Consider the following 9,663-nt stretch of genomic DNA (forward strand, 5'->3'; position numbering starts at 1 on the left):
TTCCTGATTTGATAAAAAATAAGCCAGAGAGATTTCAGGACAAATAATCTGAATAGACATTTCTCAAAAGAATACATTTCAAATGGCCAATAGATATAATCATCAGAGAAATGCAAATTAAAATTACAATGAAACATCATTTCACATATGTTAGAAAGACTATTATAAAAAAGACATGTCTCAGAGAAGATGTGGAGGAAAGGCAGCCCCACACACCGCTAGTAGGATGTAACAACACAGCCACTGTGGAGAACAGCCTAGAAGCTCCTCAAAAAAATAAAAATAGAACCACTCTGTGATTTAGTGACAGGGGATGAAGCCCATGTTGAAGAGATACCTGCATGCCTGTGACTACAGCTTACTTCACAGCAGCCAAGATACAGAATCAAACTAAGTGTCTAAGAATGGATGAGTGGAAAGAAAATGTCACATGCACACACACCCACACACATGTGCACACTAATGCACACTCACATGCGTGCATGCAAACATGCATGCACACACAGAATTCAGCCTCAAAACAGAAGAAAATCTTATCATATGACAACATGGATGAATCTGGAGGACATTATGTTAAATAAAATAAGCCAGGGACAGAAAGATAAATAATGCATGATCTTGAGAAGGGACACAAAGGAAGGAGCTTCAAAGACGGTGGGGAAACCTGGCTGCAGCCCCAGGAAGTCTGGAGGGCCCATAAGAATGTGGGTGTGAGGTGACATAGGTACCAAGTGACCAATAGAAAGAGACCATCGGTGACCAATAGACAAGGGCAATACCGCCTGGAGGTGCAGAGAGGCCAATGAGAGACTTGCAGCCAATTTCTTTTTTTTTGTAGAGACAGAGTCTCACTGTACCGCCCTCGGGTAGAGTGCCGTGGCGTCACACGGCTCACAGCAACCTCTAACTCTTGGGCTTACACGATTCTCTTGCCTCAGCCTCCCGAGCAGCTGGGACTACAGGCGCCCGCCACAACGCCCGGCTATTTTTCTGTTGCAGTTTGGCCGGGGCTGGGTTTGAACCCGCCACCCTCGGCATATGGGGCCGGAGCCCTACTCACTGAGCCATAGGCGCCGCCAATTTCAAACGGAGAGAAGAGGCTGTTTATTCTCCTGCAGGCCTCTGTCTCCAGCTCTCTCAACTTTTCTCCTCCAGGAAACGACCTGCTTCCAACTCTCTTTGGAAGTGCTCTAAACTTTCCCTTTGTTCTTTCCAAATAAAATCTCTTGGTTATCCTGAAACTTGGGTAGGTTATGTTTGTTCTCTATCCACATTGCCTGTGCCACTGGTTTTATTTTCAATTTATACTCACTTTTGCTTTTGATTACTGCTTGGCCCTAAAAGGTTGAACTTTTTAGCTCAATCTATCAATTGAACCAGGTCCACTGGGTTCTGGGAACAGGACCCCGACCCCTGACCCCCAACAGATTTCATATGTGGAATCTGAAAGAGCTGAACTCATCCCAGTGGCGATCCAATGGTGGCTACTGGGGACTGTTGTCAGGGCTGGGTAGGCAGGGGGTGAGGTGGGGAGATGCTGGTCAAAGGATACAAAATTTCAGTTAGGAGAAACAGGTTCATCTCTAAACGAAGTATTGTAATGTTGAAAGTTGCTAAAAGTAGATTTTAAGTGGATGCTGGATGAAGGACTCATGGACTTCTGTGAACAATTTTTGAAATTTCTTGTGAGTTTATAATTATTTCAAAATAAAATGGATTAAAGGAATTAAAGATCTCGCCAAACATGAAAAAGAAAAAAAAGGTAGGTTAAAAGTAAAAAGATGCATCCAGGTGTGGAGGCTCACACCCGTAATCCCAGCACTCTGGGAAGCCGAGGTGGGTGGATTGATTGAGGGCCCAGTTCGAGACCAGCCTAAGCAAGAGAAAGACCCCATTTCTAAAAATAGCCAGGCATTGTGGTGGGCACCTGTGGTCCTAGCTACTTGGGAGACTGAGGCAAGAGAATTGCTTGAACCCAAGAGTTTGAGGTTGCTATGAACTGTGTGCCACAACACTCTACCAAGGGTGACAAAGTGAAAAAAAAAAAGTAAAGATGAAAAGATATACCATGAAAACAAAACTTTAAGAAAGCTAGAGTGGCTATATTAATATCAAAGTAGATTCCAGAGCAAAGAACATGATCAGGAATAAGGGCAGTTAATCCATTATGTCATATCAAAGAACTTGTTAAAAAAGGGTTAATTCAATAAGATGAATTAGCAATCAGAATTATTAGCAATAATTCTTATTGCTTATTGAATTAGCAATTAGATGAATTAACAACTCAGCAATCTTAAGTGTATCTGCACGTAAGAGAGCTTCAAAACACACAAAGAAAAATGAACAAATAAAAGGAGAAACAAGGTGAGTCTAAAATCATAGTTTGAGGTCTTAAAACACCTCTCAAGAATTGACTGCATGGGTGGTGCCTGTGGCTCAGTGGGTAGGGCACCGGTCCCATATACTAGGGGTGGCGGGTTCAAACCTGGCCCCGGCCAAATTGCAACAAAAAAAATAGCTGGGCGTTGTGGCAGGGGCCTGTGGTCCCAGCTACTCAGGAGGCTGAGGCAAGAGAATCACCTAAGCCCAAGAGCTGGAGGTTGCTGTGAGTTGTGATACCACGATGATAAAGTGAGATGCTGTCTCTAAAAAAAAAAGAATTGACTGCAAAGCAGGGGAATTGTGAGAAGATGGCTGACTAGAAGCAGCTTTCTCCAGAGGCTCCTGCCCAAAGAGAGAGATATGGACTGAAGTGGATGGAAGCTGAACCAGAGGAGCTCTGCACTGAGAGGACTGCGTGAGGAACACATCAGCCGGTTGAACCAGGTGGCAGAAACAAGAAAGTAGAAGAAAAGCAGCAGGTATGAGACCAGCTCCCAGAGGAAGGGAGACCCTGCCCCCCAAATGGGAGCTCCATGGTGGACGACCAGTCAGCCAGTAAACTGGGTTCAAAAGTCTCCTGACCATATCTCACAGGAGAGCAGTTGCCAAGTCCCAGTCCTCCTGCATTATTGAGGTCCCACCACTGTGACTGAGCCCCATTCTGTCTGGCACAAAAGACCAAATATTTTTCCTGCAATCCTGGGCTTCCAGATCACCCTTCCCCCACCCTAGCTTTTGGAAGGACTGCCCCCTGTAGAGTCCGGAGTGTTTGATGAGCTCACTGGGAAGCTGGGGGAGTCTGCTGCCCACCGAGCTGCAGCATGAGAACAGTAGCACAGCAGTCCAAGCTTTCGTGGGGAGAGAGTGAACTGCCCATTTCCAGCTCCTCAGGAATTCTCAGGCAGCTCTGTTTTCTGCCCTTTAGGACAACCTCTGAGCTCCACTGGGTGGGCAGGGCCAGTGCTTAAATGACTTTGACTTTTAAAGAAGGAAGGAAGGAAGGAAGGAAGGATTGATTGGATGGGCAGGTGTGTGTCTAAATGACTCTGGGCTCATCTTTGGACCTCTGGCCTTCACCAGGGAAGGCTCCCTGAGCTCAATTGGATGGGCAGGGCTGAGGTTTAAGCATTTTTTTTTTTTTGTTTCCTTCCTTCCTTCCTTCCTTCCTTCCTTCCTTCCTTCCTTCCTTCCTTCCTTCCTCCCTCCCTCCCTCCCTCCCTCCCTCCCTCCCTCCCTCCCTCCCTCCCTCCCTCCCTTCCTTCCTTCCTTCCTTCCTTCCTTCCTTCCTTCCTTCCTTGTCATTTAAGCACTGGCCCTGCCCACCCAGTGGAGCTCAGAGGTTGTCCTAAAGGGCAGAAAACAGAGCTGCCTGAGAATTCCTGAGGAGCTGGAAATGGGCAGGATCTGGATGCCCAGGATTGCAGGAAAAATATTTGGTCTTTTGTGCCAGACAGAATGGGGAAGGAAGGAAGGAAGGAAGGAAGGAAGGAAGGAAGGAAGGAAGGAAGGAAGGAAGGAAGGAAGGAAGGAAGGAAGGAAGGATTGATTGGATGGGCAGGTGTGTGTCTAAATGACTCTGGGCTCATCTTTGGACCTCTGGCCTTCACCAGGGAAGGCTCCCTGAGCTCAATTGGATGGGCAGGGCTGAGGTTTAAGCTTTTTTTTTTTTTTGTTTCCTTCCTTCCTTCCTTCCTTCCTTCCTTCCTTCCTTCCTTCCTTCCTTCCTTCCTTCCTTCCTTCCTTCCTTCCTTCCTTCCTTCCTTCCTTCCTTCCCTCCTTCCCTCCCTCCCTCCCTCCCTCCCTCCCTCCCTCCCTCCCTCCCTCCCTCCCTCCCTCCCTCCCTCCTTCCCTCCTTCCCTCCCTCCCTCCCTTTTTTATTAAACCATAGCTGTGTACATTAGTATGATCGTGGGGCACCATACACTTGGTTCATAGATCGTTCGACACATTTTCATCACATTAGTTAACATAGCTTTTGTAGCATTTTCTTAGTTATTTTGCTAAGACCTTTACATTCCACATTTACTAGGATTCACATATACCCTTGTAAGATGCACTGCAGGGGTTTAAGCATCTTTGAACTGAACTTTGGATCTCTGGCCTCCACCAGGAGGGGCTCTCTGAACTCAATTGGGTGGGTGGGACTGGGGTTTAAGTGACTTTGGACTAAACTATGGGCATCAGGCCTCCACCAGGTGGGGCTCTCTGAGCTCAAGTGTGTGGGCTGTGCCTGGTGCCTGAATAACTTTTCTGAACTTTAGACCTGCACTCCCCCATCCCCACAGGGCGGCACCCCACTTAGCTTGACTAGGCAGGCAGTGCCCAGTATCTGAGTGACTTTGTCTGAGCTCTGAGGCCTACGCTGTCCACAGAGCTGCAGCCCTCAGCACTCAATTGGCTGGATGGTGCCCAGTGCATAAGCATCTCTCCTGAACGCTGGGCAGCCTTGTGAGCTTGATTTATTGGGCAGAGCCAGTGTTGGCAACTTTGACTGGAACTCTGGGCCAGTACTGCCTACTCATTCTTGTCCCCCTGAAGACACTGCCTGGGGCTATGGATTCACCACTTTTCTGCCTTTATTAGTACAGTGGTGGTGCTGCAATGATGAGGAGCGGACTCATCAGGGACCACCCATAAATCCAACTAAAAAAAGTATAATTAACATATTAAAAAAGAGGAAGAAGCTGAAAATATTCATGAGGAGGAATCAGCTGTATACAAGATTGCTAGAAAGAAATCAACACCTCCTAGGGACATCAAAGAAACAACAGAGAATCTCATCCATGGAGAAATTGATCAAATGTCAGAAATAGAATTTAGAATAGGGTTGGCAAATAAGAGAATAGCTCTGGAGGAAAAGAAGGAAACAGTGAACTGAAAAGCAGTTCAGAAGTTGTCTCAAGAAATTAATGAATTCAAAGACAAAGTCACCAAGGATATGGACATAATGAGGAGAGACACAGCACAGCTTAAGGAATGGAAAAGGTATTTGAGGAGCTTCAAAATATAGTAAAGTCCCTCAGAAGTAGAGTTGAGCAGTGTGAAGAAAGAATGTCAGATAAAGAAGACAAGACTTTTGAACTTGTCAAAAGGATTCAAAGAGGTAGAAAAATGTAGAAAAAGAACAAAACATTCCATGAAAGAGTATGGGATCATCCAAGAAATCAAACATCCAAATTAGGGATTATAGAGGATGGTCCCAAAGGCACAAATTCTCTATTCCAAGACATTGTAGTGGAGAATTTCTGAAGTGTTGCAAGAGACACAGAAATTCAGACAGTAGAGAGTTTCAGAACCTCAACATGACTCAATCCAAATGAAGTATCTCCTAGACACATTGTAATTAATGTTGTAAATGTTTTAATATGAAGGAGAAACTTCTGTAAGCAGCCAGGCCCAAGAAAAGTATTACAGAGGGAAACATATAAAGAGGCTGCAGATCTTTGAGCCAAAACTTTCTAAGCTAGAAAAGGATGGTCCTCGACCTTCGACATTCTTTAACAAAACAATTTCCAGCCCAGGATCCTATACCCTGTTAAACTAAGCTTCCTTTGTGGTGGAGAAATCAAATACTTCACTGACATCCACATGCTGAGGAAATTTGCCATGACTGCACCATCTCTACAGAAAATATTCAGACCCATTCTTCATAATAAGCAACAGGAGGGTACACCACCAAAGTAAATCTGCCCAGAAATTAAAGAACAAAGCCTAGCTTCCACAATGGTGAAATTTTCAGCTCCCGACTTATGAAAAATACGATGACCAAAACTCTGCCACATCTATCAGTTCTCTCAATCTATGTGAATGGTTTGAACTCTCCTTTAAAGAGGCATAGGCTGGCCAACTGTATATAAAACCTCAGGCCAGATATCTGTTGCCTACAAGAAACTCACCTTACCTTAAAAGATAAAACAAAATTCAGGGTGAAGGGATGGGCAGTGTTATTCCAGGCAAATGGAAAGCAAAAAAAAAAAAAAAAAAGTGGGGTTGCAATCTTGTATGCAGATACAATAGGATTCAAACCAACAAAAATAATGAAAGACAAAGATGGACATTTCATGGACAACATGAAGAGATCTCAATGCACCCTCACTGAATGCTCTTTGATATATAAAACAAACCCTAACTGATTTGAATGACATATATTCCCACACTATATTAGTTGGAGATTTTAATACCCCATTGGCAGTACTGGGCGGATCCTTCAAGCAGAAACTAAACAAAGAAATAATAGATTTAAACAAGACCCAGAACAAATGGACCTAACAGACATTTATAGAACACTTTATCCTAACAAAACCGAATACACATTTTTCTCATCATCTTCCAAAATTGATCCTATCTTAGGTCACAAGGCTAACCTCAACAAATTCAAAAGAATAGAAATCCCCTGTATCTTCTCAGACCATCATGGAATAAAAGTTGAGTTCAACAGCAACAGAAACCTTCATACTGAAATAAAATCATGGAAAGTAAATAACTTTATGCTGAATGATAGCTGGGTCCCAGATGAAATCAAGAAGGAGATCATTAGATTTCTGGAACAAAATGATAATGAAGACACAAACTATCAAAACTTATGGGATACTGCAAAGGCAGTCCTTTGAAGGAAATTAATAGCATTAGATGCCTTCATCAAGAAAACAGAAAGAGAGCCAGTCAGCAACCTAAGGGGCCATCTCAAGCAACTGGAAAAGGAAGAACAATCTAATCCCAAACCCAGCAGGGGAAAAGAAATAACCAAATTACAGCAGAACTAAATGAAATTGAAACCAAAAGAATTATTCAGAAAATCAGCAAAACAAAATGTTTGTTCTTTGAAAGATTAATACAATTGATAAACCCTGGGCTAGGTGAACTAGAAACAAAAATACAAGATCTATAATAACTACAGTCAGAAATGATAAAGGAGAAATAACAACAGATACCACAGAAATACAAAAGATTCTCAACAAGTACTACCAAAAACTCTATTCCTGGGTTGGAGGCAAGATGGCTGACTGGAGCCAGCTTTCCACAGAGGCTTCTGTCCAGAATGAGAGTTAAAGGACAGAAGTTTAGCAAGTAAGCCCATGGTTTGGAGCTGAGCCAAGAGAGAAGGTTGAAGAACGCACATCAACCCTGATGAGGTGAGCTGTGACCCAAGGATACAAACAAAAGGTATAAAATCCATCACCAAGTGGATGGGAGTCCTCACTCCCATGAGAACGGCTTGCAGTATACTTTCTACAAACAAGTGAGCAGAGTTCAAACATCCTCCCATTTTATCCCACAGGAGAGACCCTCTAAAAAATGAACCTCCTTCCCCTATTAGGGTGCCATGGCACTCTCCTGCCAGGCACAAAACTGTATATATTCTCTACCTGCAATTCTGAACTCCCAGCACTCCCCTCCACTCTCAACCCGAGGTCTGGAAGCCTGTCCCTGATGGAGTCCAGATTCTTCGGCATTTTCTCAAGAGGTATGGACAGGGCATGGGCTGTTGCTGGTCTTTGCTGATTCTGCAGCACGGGAGTAAGGACAAGATGGTCAACTGACAGGGAACCATACACAAAAGGCAGTGCCCTGAGGCATAGAGCAGCAGCCGCAGCAGTGGGAACAATAGGGCTCATACCCCTAGGGATATTCCAGAGAGACACTCTCTGTCTCTCTGGGAAACCAGAGGAAGCCGGATATCTTCTCTGGTGGCAGCCACTGGTGAAAAAGATCTGGCATGGGAATGCAGGCCCCGTGAGTAAAGGGGTATGCCTGAGGCAGTACCGGACTGGGTGGAGTGTGGGGACTAAAATACACACATGCAAAGACGGCATACCCCCAGGGTGGGGTTGATTGCTTTACTGAGCCTAAGATGCACCCAACCCTCAGGGGATCATAGCTGAGACAAAGGCGGGCAGGCAGAGACTGGAACTGACAGCAGACCATGAGCTCTAACTGCACCCACCTCAACAGATTGCAGCTGAGACTTGGCAGCAGCACAGACCTGGGCTGAGTTGCAGTTTTTGTGAACTCAAACAGTGTCTGATCCACAGGGCAAAATAGCTGGGACAGAAACAAATTCTGCGAAGTTGTTCTGTTCTGTCTGCAACATCAATCAGGGGCGGGCTGGAACTGAGTGAACAGCCCCAGCCTCCATTAAGCACCTGAGGTTGTTAGGCCTCACCTCCCCCTGCCGGATAGTGGCAGAGAGCAGCAGCCTGGCTGAGGAGACATAGATCTCCTTATGACTCAGGCAGGTGCAAACCCTTGGAGCATCTGCTCATTGGAGGCAACTGGGTCACAGCCCTGCAGGGTTACTAGTGACTGGGTGTGACAGAGGTGCAAGGTGGGGAAGGAGGCATCAACCTTCCCAGACTAATTTATTTGCTGGGTGGGTCTTTCTGACCTCATGGAGCACCGGAGTGAGTCATACTTGAGCTGCCAGCAGACCGCTGCTATCTACTTGCGGGAAACCTTTTGAACTCTCCCACCTGAGACAGGTGCTGTTTGGGACAATTGATTTTGACCTCTTGAACTGGACCAATCACCCAAGGACTATCCAAAGTAGTACCCTAGGTGTGTGGTTGTGGGGAAGTTTGATTTTCCTTTTTCAATTGTCTTTGGGGGTGGCAGGGGGACTTAATTGCTGGTATTTCTCCACAGCTGAGACTTCAACCCAGAGTAACTGATTAACTAGGTATGATAGAGACCAGCTGAAAACAAGACAGAGCCATTTAGCACTACCACACGAAGCATGTCCCAGTTTCTCAGGCCTATGCATAGCACTGTACAGGTCCTTGGCAAAGCTCTAGGGGAAAAGTTACAGACACCAGTCCCAGCTTTTGGGCAAAGAGCTGTTTAATAACTACTCCTGGAGCCCCCAACAGAACTTCTCTTTATCTGCTCATCTAGGCAAATGGTGTAAAATAATCATGGGGTGGAATCAGCGGAAAATATCCAGTAACATGAATAACCAGATTAGAGCACCCCTTGCACACCCCCAAGGAACCATATGGTGGACACAACTGAAGATCCCATTCATAAACAGATGGCTGAGATGTCAGAAATCGAATTCAGAATTTGGATTGCAAATAAGATTAATAGAATAGAGGTAAAGTTGTAATTAGAAATTCAAGGAGCATTTCAAAAGTTGTCTGAAGCATTCAACGACAAAATCACCAAAGATTTTGACACATTGAGACAAGAATTTGTAGCTCTCAAAGATCTGAGAAATACTGTAGAATCACTCAGTAATAGAATAGAGCAAGCAGAAGAAAGGATTTCTGACATTGAAGACAAAGA

Source organism: Nycticebus coucang, chromosome 2 (genome assembly GCF_027406575.1).
Source record: "Nycticebus coucang isolate mNycCou1 chromosome 2, mNycCou1.pri, whole genome shotgun sequence".
Lineage (NCBI taxonomy): Eukaryota > Metazoa > Chordata > Mammalia > Primates > Lorisidae > Nycticebus > Nycticebus coucang.